Genomic DNA, 15,588 nt, shown 5'->3' on the forward strand with positions numbered 1-15,588 from the left:
GGTCCATGCAGGAGATGCTGGGGACACCACCACTGGAAACAACAGGGAGAGCAAGAATGGCTGCGTGGCCCTGGCACAGGAGGGGGGAGGATTGTTTGCAGCCTTTGCAGCCCCCAAGAGTTGGTATAAGTGACAGATACAATCAGGTTTCAGGGTTTTGGGTTGGTTTTTTTTACAACTATATGTCTGGGGAAGGATGTCAGTGGCTGTTCTCAGCCACTCTGTTGAACTGAAGCTTAAGATTGGGGCAGGTGGTGGAAAGAAAGAGAAACTCATTGAATTGCCATCGAAAGAAACATGCATAATTCCTAGAAGTGCTTTGTGTCAGCTTCAAAGATCCTACTGGGAATGCAGCTTGCTCTCTGACCAACATGTTTCCTTTGCAAAAGGCACAAAATTGTCTATTTTTTTTTATTATTACTTTTTTCAGTCTTCAGCAGCAGTCACTACCACGTTTTCTTCTTCTGAAAAGCCAGTAAGTTCAATCAGCTGAAATGGCCTAAAGCAGGAAGGGATGAGGCAAGTTCTAATAGGATCTCAAGACAAAATTTGGTGTCAGTGCTTCTTATGGAAGGTTTTGCTTCAGATGTCTGCATATCTGTGAAGGATGAAGCAGGAAAGAAGGAAATACTTAACCCTCCTGTCCTGGTAGAAAACACTATGGGAAGCAGAGAAACTACGACAATGTTCCTTTAAACCCCATCTGTGGCTAAATTTGAATAAAGTTCTTTCTCCTCCCACTACTTTCACAAGAGTACAAAAATGGTATTTATGAAATTTTGATGGTGTTGGACTTGAGAAAAATAAATAAGCAAACAACAACCCTGCAATGGTTAAGTGCTCTTACTTAGTAGAGCTTTGAATAGTAATCAGCATCTAGTGTAAAGGTATCAGCTTTAAAAACATATTTTCTGACCATGGTTAACTCAAAGGTTTAACCTCAAACCATGATTTTTTGCTTAAGCCTTGATGTGTTTATGGCATACTGCTTGTGGTGACAATCCAACTTTCAGCTGCAGTATCTGTTTTTCAAAGCTGGATCTGTCTTCTCCTTTCACCAAACTTAGCACTCTCCTGGAAAAAGAAAAAAAAAAGGAAAAAAAAAAAGAGCTATGGATTAAAAAAAAAGAAATTGCTTTAAAAAGAGCCAAGAAGAAAATGTACTTCTGAAATTATTTAATTTTTTAAGCAGGAGAATGTAGCTATTTTGTATTTACCCTGGCATTATACACACCAGTGTCATCACTTTGCGGCCTCTACTGAATCAGACAGATTGCAGAGTCTAAAGATTTTATCCAGTTTCTCTTTGATGAACGCTCAGTGCCTGCTATTTTGAATTAAGTTTAATATTTTTCATTGAGGGAAGCGCTGGCACTGTCTGATGGGATTTTTGTAATTGCAGCCACCTATAAAATTATCAAGTATTCCCAGTTAGACCCACATTTTTTTTTTTTTTTTTTTTTTCTTTTTTTTCAGATACACCTTGGTTAGGTTTAGTTTTTAACCCCTCCAGGCCTCCCTGCAGCTTTGGCCCATAATGCTGGGGCACCAAATGCAGAGCCTGGTGTTTAGAGACAGGGAACTGTGTCTGAAGCATTCCTGAGTGAAGAAGATTTAAAAAAAAAGAGACTTCTGTGCAGTTTGGTGTGGAGACTAAGAAGATTAGTGAAGGTATTTTGTGACAGGACAAGGGCTAATGGTTCAAAACAAAAATAAGGTAGATTCAGAGTAGATATAGGGAAGAATTTTTTTTTTAATGATGAGGGTCCTGAAACACTGGCCCAGGTTGCCCAAAGAAGATGGTAGATGCCCCATCCCTGGAAACACTCAAAGGCAGGTTGGATGGGGCTTTGAGCAACCTGGTACAGTTGAAAATGTCTCTCCTCCCTGGAATAGATGACTTTCAAACATCCCTTCCAAAACATTCTATGATGCAATTGATCACAGTAGCCACACCAGGAGCCAAGGTGACTTGAGTCCTCTTGTCTAGGTCTTGTGTAAACAAATTTCATCTGCCTGGGAGGCCACCGAATTTAAATGAAGAAGACAGAAAAAGACTGAGATGAAAAATAATAGTAATGAAAGATGAAAGCATTTTCCTCCTGCTTCTGTAAGATCTGGAGCAGAAAAAAGGCATCATCCAGTGGCAATATAGACCAATTCTTTATCTCTAGACTTCAGAGCAAGATTTGAATAAGAACTGTGGGAACAGGGAATCACAGTGACAAAGAAGGGTCCTCTTTATTTAACATTTTCAATCTAAAATATAACCTTGCAACTGCAAATTATTGTAGTGATTAGGTCTAGATATTACTATAAAAACTAGATTCATAAGCTTGTAGGCAATGAGAAAATAGAAGAATATGAAAAGCATCTCATCTATGTTTGTGTCATATCCCTCTTATTTTTAGGAAAATAAATATTAAAAAAAAAAAAAAGAAAAGTGTACAAGAGTATTGTGTTGGGTTTGGGTTTACCCTAGCTAAAACCAGCACAATTATCTGTAACTTGTATGGAATTGTCAAAGCTTTGACAATTGAAATGCTTGAAAGCATTTTACTAGATATATTAACCCTTTAATTTATGGCTTGTACTAAATTAAGAGATATTTAAATCCTTATGATAGGTGGCTCATACATTAAACCCTAAATACAAACAACTGTTATACTGTGGGGACAATAAGTAATCTGAATCTGCAGATTTACCAAGGATAGTGATTTAGGTTTTGTGTGGATTCAAAATGATACTATTCTCCCTGAAGTTTTAAAAGGAGTTTTTAAGGTGGTACAATGGAAACACCAAAACTCTTCTAGTGAGGTTTTGTACTCTGGGGTGACAAAGTCAATCAACTCTGATTTAATCTGTCATATAAATACAACGAGCAGAAACATTCTACCACAAATGATCACAGTACAAGTCTCCCTGATGCTCTGTACTGGTGATTTTGAGTCCTGGCAGAGTATTGCTATTTTGAGGCATTTTCAGGAACTTCTAAAAGGAGGCACAAAGATTGTATGGTTGAACAAGGTGTATGAGGTCCTACTTTTGGAGCTGAGTCTCATCTCCGACGTAAGCATGTACCCAAACTTGGAAAACTTAACATGTGAAACCGGGCAATTCACAATCCCTTCTTGTTAATTTTGTCACTATTTTGAATGTTGCTTTGGTGAACTTGAAAGCACCAAAAAAACTTGATAACGGGTGACAAAATCCAGCATTAATAATGTAAAACAGATGCCAGATGTACCTGCATTCAGATTCATGAGCCATGAATAGGTCTATTAGAAGGGATGGTGACGGCACCTGCCAGTTATGAGGAAAATGGTCTGACATTCAATTTGTTGAGCCATTTCTTCAGTGCAGTCTGAGACACTGCTCAGTGCTTCTTCTAGCCTCATCTTCAATGTACTGTAGAGCACATTGTACTGACGGATCTGACGGCCCTGGGCAGATGGAGCGGTGATGTCATCAGGCTTTTCCATTCCTACTTCCTATGAACATTTGCCTTATTCTTACATCCCAGCTCTTTCTCGACATGTTTTAGACTAGAAACATTTCTCTTTTTTGGGGGGTTCAGAGAAGGAATCACTTCTTTTTGATTCCAGACAAGATCTGGCAAGTGAGAGCTCTTGTTGCTAGTCAAAGAAAAAGCCTTAAAAAAATTAACACAGAATCTGTGTTCAGCAAAGTGATTTGCATAAGCTGTACACTTGGTTCTTAGAGTTGGAACAGTTCTAACCTATGACAAATTCCTCTGTCTGGGCTGTCTTCCAAAATCATTTTCATCTACCCTGGCAAAAGAACTGAAGTCTGCGTTCTGCACTAATTAACGGCCTTCAGGAGAAGGGCCCCAGTTGAAATGCTGACACACTTTGTACACGCTTTATTTGTGAAAGGGGATACTGAGCCCATTTGATGGTGCCTCCTGCTCCGTCATGCCGTGCAAAATTTTAAGTGGGGAAACAAAATGGGTACAGTTATGTCTCGTTAAGATTCTAAGTTACTAAAGCGCTGCAGTCTTCCCAATTCAAAAGCATGATATTGGGTTGGTGGTTTGTTTTTTTTTAATCTTTGAATAACATTAATAAACAGCAAAAAGACTGAAACCATGGCAGTTCCTTAGGAAATATGAACTGACTCACAATTTTGATGCAGCATTATGGCTTAACGTAGCAGAGTGTTTGTCCTACTAAATGTCTTCTTTTTGGAAACAGTAGAATATACACCCAACATCCCCCTTACACAGAACTGGGAACTGCTGAAAAAGGAAGGCAGTGAGAACAGTTGTCCCAGTAACTCTGTGGAGTTCTTATAGCAGGTCTACCCAGTCCTGTGAGGAAGGTTTCCACTCGAGATCCATGAAAGGATTCACAGCTTTTAGGTACCCAAAGTGTTCAATGGAGTTCAGGATCCTTGATAAAAAAGGCACCCAGAAAAATAAAATATGCGGAGAGTCAGGCTTACCAAGACACTGCTTCTCAAAACACAAGGCACCTATGCAGTCACCAATAAATGAGAGATAGAGTAATGTTCTACATTAGAACATAAGCATTAGTCTTCTACAGGAGAGCATCAATCCCTGTTTGTCCTTTCCAGCCATGAATTCTCTCTTGGAGCTTTGTTTGAGCCAAGAAAGCTCTTGCTTGCAAGACACAGCCTTCTATAAGAGAAGAAACCTATGCCAGGTTCAGTCCCTGCTCTCTATGCTATGTATGATCACCACCTTTAAGATGAACATCTAAGCACAGAGTCATCCATGCAAGGGTGGCTGTCACAGTCTTTTCTATTGAAGTTGTTGACCTGAGTATTCACCATCTGCTTTGGAGCTATGAATACACACGCACACTTGGGCTGAAGAGAGATCCGACCCTGGATGTTTACTAGTTCATCCAAGTGCCCAGCATGAGGCAAGGAAAGAGACTCCTTTTCTGGCCTCTGTGTGTGGAGCCTCACCTAGGAAGTGTGCTCTGAAAACATGGATTAGACTCAACTCTGCAGCTGAACTACAAGGAAAGCTCCTGTGGAGAGTAATAGAGCTTAACAAGGGTTCAGTGCACTCACCCTGGTCGGGGAAGGGAGTGAAGTACATGTATCCAGCAGCAGATGTTCAGATGCTTAGTGACCTGTGGGAAAATACTTGGTAGAGGCAAGGGCATTTAGGCAGCTGCATGGTGTTTGAGGAATCTAAGGAATCCCAGCCCATGTCTTAGGCTTTTCTCCTTGCTCCTTTGCAAACAGTGCAGACAAGAAGAAAAGGAAGAACAGAAGGATTTCTCACACAGATATTCTCTCTGCATTTCCCTCCTCAGGATTCATCCTCCTTGCCTGCTGCAGCCCTCGGTAAACTATTTCATTGTGAAGCAGGAATGCACTGGTTCTGTAGCCACTGAGACACATCCAGGGTTTTTACTAGCAAATAAACTAGCAAACGTAATCAACATTCTTTGTGAATCTTCATCGTTGCCTTAGGAGGAGGAATTTTGAGCCTATTTTCTATGAACCTTAAAAGCAAAGTTTCCGCGAGCACAAACGCTCCAATATTTTCCCTTCTTCTTGGGTACAGAGGACAATTCTGTCTTGTTTTTGTCCCTAAAAGTATTGACTGTGTTAAATACTAGGCACGTGCTCTCAAAAGAAAAGCACCATGAATGCTTACATGTCCCTGTATTATCAGCCACGTGCTCCATCACTGGGAGACAAACGGTCCACTGAAATGCGGCTGGCCTGGACGTTCCACATACCAAGCAGATGCAAGCAGAATGCCATAGGGAAATAAGAAACACATTGTATGTGATTTAAAAGGCTTACAGCTATGGAATATCCCTCTGAAGGCCTAATGAATATCTCCAACACATACGCAATCGAAATACAAAACGCACCCTGCATCAGAATATAAAACCACGGAACTGGAGATAATCTCTGAAGAGGCCCACAGAATAAATCTAGTGACAGCAGCACCTATAATCATACAACCCCGGCATTTGGCTTGTCAAAATGTCTTCAAGATCAGGATTTTCTGTGCAGAGGAAACCATCCACGGAGATTCTTAATTTTATGCCTTCTGTTTGCCACACAAATAGGCTTGTGTGCTGGGTTTGGTTTTTTCTTTGTTTTGCTTTCTTAGATGCTAATATGGCCCAGAATGACTTTGAAAATGTTACTTATTATAAATCCAGCTTTCTCCCCACAGGGCTGGAAAAAGGACCATTTAAAGACTTGTTAAAATGACTGAAAATACAAGCATTTTTACCTGGTGACTGTTGAAGTGATAATACCAATGCTTAAATGCAGTGGGGAGGATATTCAGGAAAAGGAGGAGGGAGTGGGGAAACTCTCTCAGGATTATTCTTGTAAAGGTGCTTTTCTGCTTGGACCTCCCTCGTTATTTCACATATGAGCTTTTTGGAAGCGCCCCTGCAGAGTTTCCACAAAAGTTGAGGTTTCAAAAGTGGCAAAGTGAAAGAAGTTAAGACGATAATTTCATCCCTCATTCGCAAAAGGAAACACATCTCTGAACCCATTTATCCTAGAAATGAGTTAATTCCTGAGTTTTCCCAGTTGCTGTAATAAGTGGGGGAATGGCTGGTGCTATAGCTGTACTAAGAGGTGAGGAACAGGGTTAAGGAAGCCGGGATCAGTGACTTTCTGTCCACAAGACTGGTTGTAAACAGGACTAGGAGTGTCTACTCCATGGTTAAGAAAACTGAACACAAGGTATATAAATAATAAAGACTCTGTTGTTCCTCCTTATCCCTGTGTCCCAAGTCTTACATAAAGGAGCTATGACACACCTTAAGCATTCAGACTCTCCTTCTCCCAAAAGTGATAAAAGTTTAGGAGGATGCTTGAAAAGCAGAGGACAAGTTTGGCTTTGAGGACAAGCTCAGCCTTGCCCATACAGTGCACCAAGTGTGTCAAGGCTTTGGAGCAAAAGCAGACACAACAGAGCATTTTTATACACAAATCCATGGAGATATCTCAAATCTGGGGATAAAGCTCTAGGAAAAGGTGTGGAGAAAACAATATCCATATAACAATCTGGTAAAAACTCTGCCTACAATTCCCAGAGTTAATCCCTCATGGGCTGATCAAGATTGCCAGGAACAAATTGTCTTCAAAGGAAGGAAGAAAAGTAACTGATACAATAGACAAGGACTAGGCTGAGACTCAGAAGACCAAGATGAAAGACTTCAGTGCTAAGTTCTGACCTGCTGTAGGACTTTGGGAAAGTGATTTGCTTCTCTTTTCTTGCCCAGACTACAGACTCTTCAGGATGGTGGCTGTCTATTGCTATGTTTTTAAATTGTGCAATGGGAACACAGTCTCAGCTCAGGCCCATTGGTGCTACTGCAGTTGAAATAATAACTTATTAATAAATAGGTTATGAAAAACAGCCAAATAAATAGGCAGAATAGTGCAGATGGGAGTCAAAAGAGATATGGGTGAAAGAAAGTAAGCAGAGAAGGTAGGGAGAAAGAGTGGCTCAAAAGTAATAAAGTAAGAAAAGGGAGTAAACAGAAAGAGAAAATGAGAAAGGAGAAACAGCAGAAGAGAAACTGAACGCAGGCAGACATTTGTCATTCTGGGATACAGTTTCCCACTGTCTTTTCTACTGTCCTTGACAAAAAAAGAAAGGGATTTGGAAGTGGTTAAAACAGAGAAAGGGGTGATCAGGTTAAGCAGAGCTTGACCACAGTAAGAGAATGAGCGCTAATAGTGTCCTGCCCTTGGCTGGGTCACTGCCAACCCTGGTTCCCTGTTTGTGAGCTCCTAAAAAGCTTTTTGTCATCTAAACTGGTAAGAGACCTGGTTTAAGGCAGTAGAATCTCTCTTTAAAGACCTATCACATCTGTAACCCCAGCACACTGTTGTGCCATCATTCATTAGACCTCCAGGGGTCAGCTTTGACCTGTGCTAATGTAATGCTTCTAGGAGCTTCTGTCCTGTCTGGGGTCTGACTGCCTTCAGCAGCACACCAGTGTCAAATACGTATGGATTGAGGCAAAATTAAGACATGGTTTCCAAGGCATTTTTAGAGGTAGTCTTTAGCATCACTCGTGGCTAAATGACAGACTGCAAAAGGTTAAAAGAACAGCCGGAGAGGCTCAGAATATTGTGATAGAAGGTGAAGTCTATGGAGACAGCCCAAGCTAATGCTTTTTAAAGTCGACGGAAAGATTTCTCTGTCTCTCTGAGTGCTGAATTGGTCTGTGAGAGACTGGATGAGATCCAATTGAGGCCCATAGTTACCAGAAGTTGCTACCAACCAATGGCTATTCAGTGAGTCACATTAAGCAAAAAGATGGTTGCGGGAACGTGCTCGGTGACCAATGGCTGCAGACACAAAGTATTTTTCGTTCTTCACAGCCTTCTGGGGTCAGAAGACCGGGAAGGAAAGGGCATGCAGGCAATAATAATGAATTTATTAGTCCATGTGTGCTCCCCACTGAGGGGTCTGGAGGAACAGGCAGATGAATGTAAAGCCCACTCTCTTTTCTGAAAGGTTTTTGGTCCAGAGGGCTGGAGGCTGAAGTCACTGTGCCCGTCAGCCTGACTCCCTCCACTGGCAGGGAACCGCTGCTTAAAAATAAAAATCCCAGAATTGACCTACAACAACTCCACTGCCAAATACAACTGAGATTTCTTAGAATCTGCTCTCATGGTGTCTTTTGTGTACCAGGTTTTCTCAGATGTCTTTGTGTGGCTATTAGCTATTGTAATTGCTGTGACACTAAATTTTTTTAAAGTGTCAAGTCAAAGGGTTGCCTTGAGATTTCTTCAGAAATCCTCTTCTGTTATGGACCACTCACAAGCTAAACTTGGAAAACAAAATGTAATACTGAGACAGGAATGGGTAATACTCCTTTCTTTCACCCTCACTTAAAATGACTCAAAAGCATATCTTTAAGAGGGGGATGGATTTAAGGTCAATCTAAAAGAAGACACTGAGGTGAAAACTGGACCAAAGCAGTGATTGTGCAGCCATTCCAAGTTTTTTAGGGGAAAGTTAAACTAAACACTGCAACACATTTTCTATTAGTAAAGCTATTATTAGTAATAAAACTGGACTGAACAGATTACCTAGAGAAATAATGGAATTTTTAATTTTGGAGACTTTTCAGCAGAGACCAGGAAAGTGTTTCCTAGGAACAATTCATTGCTGATGCTATGATGGAGAAGGAAGATAGACCAAGAGACCTCTTCAGGTCTCCTGTAAATTTATCTTCTTTGATTCTGTGCCTGCAAACAGAAAGGAGTGCTAGCCAAGAACATGCTAAACTTGGGAAGGTGTGCAGTAATGTTTTAAATCCATTTATATACAAACTAAAGTTTAAGAAAATATACATATGAGATGAAGAACTGCAAATGAAAGATGACAGAGAAATAACACACAGGCATTTGAAATGTGGGCTGAAAATAAAACAGGATTCAGCTTGGAAAATGCATACTAACATACTTGGGGAAATATAATCTGAAATAGTATCCTCAGTGGGAAAGCAAATCCTGGAAATCATTTGTGTTACAAAGGAGTCTTCTGGCTGATTGAGGACAGCGACATAGATTGATGTGTTTAAAGCACCACTGCCATGGACAGAGCTCAGCTGGGATTTTCAAATTCAAGTTTGCTGCTGCTCCAACTGAAGGCACACAAATAAATCCCCTAGCACTCACAGTAACAGCCTACTAGCTGATTTATACCTCATCTGAAAATCTGGCTGAAAGTGTTTAGCAATTCATACTATTTTACAATGCAAAATTAAACTGACTGCTTGTCCTGGGAAATAGCTTTGGTGTCGAGTGGTTGAGGTTTCACCTGGAGACCACCAGCCAGCTCTAGAGATACAGCCTGATGGTGATACAGCTGAACACATTTTTGCAACAGAGTAAGTTAACAGGCACCCTCCCACTCTTCCCCAACTTACATGCCAAAAGGCAGTCTGAGCAACAAGAGTCTTGATTCACTGACATTAGTAGACACTTATATTCCTCTTGTTGGCTTGTATCGACATATAATTGTACTAATAATGAATGATGAATAGAATCTGAGATTAGCTGGAAATAAAAAAACAGGCAACTAGATGGGGAGGTATTCAAGTGATGAGAATGTAACAAGAACAGATAAAAAAAAAATCACATATGCAGATATTGACAATCAGTTTTTCAGTTCTTGCTAGTTGTTAGACATTGTTTCTTTTATGTGCCTTGGCTGCTTTTGACAGCTGTGTTACCTACCTATCTATTTGCAAGAGGATAATAGAGGCATTGAGGAAAATTCCTTCTCCACCTGATAAGAGGCAAACAATCCAAACTCCAGACCCTTGGAAGGAACTTTAAAATGTGTGTAGACAGAGGTGACAGAAATACTGCATCCCACCTGGTGTACTGTTGGCAGCATCCCATTTCAGAGACTTTTATTTCCTCAGAGTCCAGAAGCAAGAATTTTGGTTTAGATGTTTTCCTTAAAAACAATTTTTTCCTTTCTTTCAGTGGCACAATCAGCAGCTCCTGCCATAAGCACAGGTCCAAGCACAGTATCACTTCATGAAAGACCTTGCATCAGCTGAGGGCAGCAATAGGGAAGTCTGTGTTTGCTTCACATGAGACCTATGGACTCCTGTAGTGGACCTACTCATACTTATATGTGGGAGTTAGATGTCCAGTTACCAGACAGAACGATTAGCTTGGTTCCCTTTCCCTCCAATGCTCATTTTGTGATTGTTCTGTTTCTTTTTTAACGACTCCAATTGGATGTTCCCATGGGCTCTTGACAACTCTTACTCCATTTGGAAGGAAACAGATGATGATTGTTCCAAAGGAAGTAGCCTACAATATGAGAAGTCTGTCTCCTGGCTTTTTTAAGGTGATAGGCACCAAGTAAACCAAACCTTCCACTTCTCCCTGCTCTTGGTGCTATTTCTCCATCCAAAGCAAGCCTTAATTAGACCTCCCAGTTTTAACTACATCATGCACTGAAATGAGATCACTGCTATACTCTGGCAACTTAAGTTGATTTGTGTGGTCCTCCAGCTGTGCAGAGTGCTGTTCTCCATGAAATTTTTCCTTTTCACTACGAAAGGAATTCTGCTGTGTGATACTTCTTTCTTTCTATCACTGTATCTTACAAACACATGGAAAGGGTCTGATGGTGGACTTTACCAGATTAAACACAGAGAAACTGTGTTGGACAAAATAATTTATTGAATTCATTGTGCAGGATCCTTACTGAAGGCTTTAAGGAGTGGAAAATACAGCATGACTGCTGGCATAATCCATGCCAGTTTTCTGCTGAGAAATACTGGATTGGCAAAATCTGCCGAGGCAGGGAGCTGAGCCCTCTGGGGAAGCACAGCTCATCCAAGACTCAAGCTGTATGACCACTGTGGTCCTAGCTCTCTCACAGGAGTCCTTTAGGGTGCAAAGAATAATTTCTTTTACTAAACCCAACAGTCATTCCAGTTTTAACAGTAGTGCAAAGACAAACAAATATGGGTGAAAATGCTGTTAATGCTATGTAAGCATTCATGAAGTAACACAAATGACTGGCCAGTCTCAGCTATGGAGTACTATGAAGTAAAAAATTCTGATGAAGGCCAGTGATTAATTACTGGTATTTACTTCTGATATTTTAGTTATGCCTTCGAGTACATTTCTAAATAAATTCCCTCTTTGATTTAATATTTACAGCTCTCTTGCACAAGCAGACATCATGTTATATGCCTGTTCCCATGAAATCCTGTGACCCATATATATATATATTTAATTATTTAAAAATCACATCTTCTGTGATTTTTGATTGGCAATTTTCTGTCTTCTACGTTTGCTCCATTATTTCAGTATTTTTTGCTAAAGTATTTCTGAGACTAGCTTTAAGGTCAAGGACCAATCTTATGGGGGTGTACAACTGAGGACTATGGTACTCCTGCACTTTGTTAAGTCAGGTCTAAACATAGTCTCTGCCTATAGTCTCTGCCTCTGAATAACAGTGGATTTAAAGCACATCTAACTTGATCTTCACTGTTACTCTTTGGCCTGCTTTGGAGGTGTTTTCCTGGCTTCTGTTTTCCACTGTCTATTTGTGTTTTAGGGTTTTTTTTACAGCTGCTTTGAATTTTTCTAAATTACATCTTTCCTGATATTATAAATTATATTCTAAATATTATATTCTTCTGTCTCTCCCAATACTGTATGCAATCTCTCCTGATGTTAGTAATTAATTTGGGGAGTTCATATTCTATGCCTTCAGTGGTAATTTTTGTCTTTTTCTACTTGGCATTATCTGAAAATTTCAATAATATACTATTTTCTCTATTTTCCACATTACATAAAATTACTTTCAACCTTCAGTCTCTAAATTGGTGTCACAATATGCTCTCCCTAGATGTGATTTTCTCGTGTCATTGTCTCGTGTCATTGTTCCCAATGACAAAAACTTGATTGATTAGATATCAGTCTCAAACCCACAAATACTTTCAAGTGATTATTGAGAAAATTTTGAAGCGTGATAAACCCATAGCACTTGCTGGTGGACAAGAGCTGGATGGAGTAAATGAATGACAGACTGGTTTTCTGCAGCCCTGGAGAGAGAATCAAACTTCAGGGAATTTAACAAACCTGGTAACAACTCAGGGCCTCCTGGCCTGGACTCCAAGCACAGTGAAAACTCGAGGTAAAGAGCTTAGGTTCCTCTGCACTGGGCCAAACTCCTCCCAAGGACAGATAGTCAGATAGGACAGGAACCCTGCAGTGGAGGCAGCCAAGAAGAACATGTAAAATTTTCTTCAGGGAAGCAGGTGAACAGTAGTTTTTGTGACTGATGGTTTGGATTTTTTTTTTTCAGACAGATTTCCCTAGCTATTTTGCATGTTTTTTAATTCATATGTCTGCCAAGCAAGAGAAGTACAATGAATATTGGCTCCTACAAATCCCTCATGTATAAAAAAGTCTGAGATGATGGAGTTCTGCTACTTGCTTGGCTGGCATCACCATCCTGTGTTTTGATGGCCCAGATGCCCCCCCCCCCCCCCCCAAGTTCCTCAAAATGATCATCCTGCTACATGAGGATCAGCAGGGCCACATCAGGTATGGTAATGCACTCTTTGAATCCTTCCCAATAATCAGTGGTGTGAAACAAGGCTGTGTTCTCACACCCACTCTATTCACAATCTTCTTTAGCACGATACTCCAAAGGGACACAGCAGACCTTGATGAAGAAATTGGCATTTACATCTGATATGGTACTGATGGGAGCCTATTCAACCTAAGGCCACTGAAGACCCACACCAAGACACTAAGTCATTGTGTCCCAGAGTTACTTTTTGCTGCTGCTGATGCCCTCATTGCTCACACAGAAGCAGCTCTGCAGTGCATAACATTCTGCTTTGCAGAGGCTGCAGATCTTTTTGGGCTGGAAGTCAGCTTGAAGAAGACAGAAGTTCTCTAAGAGCCTGCCCCACAGGAAGACTTCCCTCATCCCCACATCAGCATAGGCAAATCAGAGCTTAAGTCAGTCCAGCAGTTCAGCTCTCTGGGATGCATTATTTCCTCAGATGCCAAGATGGACAAAAAGATAGACAACAGATTCACAAAGACATACAGTGCATTCAGAAAACTTCATAAAAGAGTCTGGAGCAATAAACACCTGACGAAAAGTACAAAGATCAGTACAAAGATCAGAGTCATTGTACTATCTACTCTTTTATATGGGTCTGAACCATGGGTCATCTACCGCCACCACCTGCAACTCCTCAAACGCTTCCATTGGTGCTGCCTCCGTACAATCCTGAACACCCACTGGACTGACTGTGTGACCAATGTCACTGTCCTTGAACAGGCAGGGGTCACCAGTATGGAGGCCATGCTACTGAGGACACAGCTACTCTGGGCAGGGCACGTCTCCAGGATGGAGAATCACCACCTCCCCAAGACTGTGCTCTGTGGTGAACTTGCTACCGGCTGCCGCAACAGAGGAGCCTCAAAGAGGAGATACAAGGGCTCCCTGGAACAATCCCTCAGCTTTGGCCATACTGACTGCCATCAGTGGTCCCCTCTGGCCTCCAGTCGGGAGACATGGAGACAGCAGCCATAATGCTGCTGCCTCCTTTGAGAACACAGTAGAATCAGTCTTGAAGAGAAAAGACAGCACAGAAAGCATCGTGCCTTGGCTGTCCCCTCACAGAAGACTTTCTGCTGGGCCTTTTGCAACCACTCTGCCTGTCCCACATCAGCCTCGTCAGCCATCAGCACCCTTGCAGCAAGCCTGGAGAGGGCCCTTTTGAAATCTTCATTTGTGAAGCCAAGCCATGGTATTGTTCTGTTGGTAAGGACATGGCTGGCAGCTGAACAGAGCTGGATAGTTTGACTCGATGATCTTGAAGGCCCTTTCCAACCAAGGTAATTCTGTGATTCTGAGCTGGCTACAGCCTCACCAGGCTTCTTGTATTGTAGCATTGCTTGTAAAATTTCTCATATTTTGTATTCCCTCTTCATTGCTACTGGTGATTCACCACTACAACCCTGTGTCCTGTTTCAGTACCTTTTCTGGATCCAGCCATGAAGTCAGGAGTTCCCATGCTTTTGGCTCTGCCAGAAGTGACTCAGTGTTGCTGTATTTAACTATTCTAAGACACAGCTTTAGCACTGGATCTTGCTGTATCTTGCCAATAAATTGTGTGCTGCTGCAGTCTCCTCTGCTTAGATCGAGTTGATCAGTAAGCATTTTAGTCAGTCCAGATATGGTCTCTTCACAAGATTGCTCAGTGTCTGAAAGGCCAACACGTCCCATAGTGTTTTAGCCAGTATTTTTGTTTGTTTCATTAACAATTGGATTTCCAGGGTGCCCTTCTACTTTGCAAACAACAGGAAAAAAAAGACTCTTCTATTTTTGTTTCTTAATTTCTGTACAAGCACTAACATAGCACTGGTCATGTCATTTTCAGGCTTCTGTCTTTCAGTATCTGACTTCTGCAAATGTGGTTCTTCAGCTTCTTTTGATGGATCCTGACTTCTCTCTGAAAATGTTAGGAAGGTGTGACCCTGGGACTTCTGTAATAAAAAACGAAAGGGAGTAAGAACTGCTTTGCTAACATTGCTACCTTCTGTTGCCTTCTTGCTGGCATTCTTCTGCTAGATTAGATGATAATCTCCAGGCAACAATGCAATCACAATCAGTCCCATGATTCTGGTAACATTTTGGCTATATCCCAAATTTCTGAACTCCAGAGTATGCTCTTCAGTGATCTTCAGTTTCCCCTTCCCTTCTTGGTTGTGATTTTGAGCATCAGCTGCATTGGTTTTGGTTTTCATGACAGAGGGTAAACACTTGCTTAACATGTGCTTACCCATTGCTTCTGCTTCTGCTTTTTCTTTCAGCAATGTTCCAATCCTTGTTGCTGCAAACTTCAATTCTGAGCCTTTGCATCTCTTCCTGAACCTGTCTTCACAGAGGCAGATGCTAGAAATTATCTCCTCCAAGTTTTTCGCTATCAAGGTAGAACACAAATGAGTCAACACTGCTTGAACAATTTTTGCAGCCTTAGTGCTGACAAGGGTGAAAAGCTTCACTGAAGGAAAACCTGAATTAGTCAAGAG

This window comes from Calypte anna, chromosome 1 (genome assembly GCF_003957555.1).
Source record: "Calypte anna isolate BGI_N300 chromosome 1, bCalAnn1_v1.p, whole genome shotgun sequence".
Lineage (NCBI taxonomy): Eukaryota > Metazoa > Chordata > Aves > Apodiformes > Trochilidae > Calypte > Calypte anna.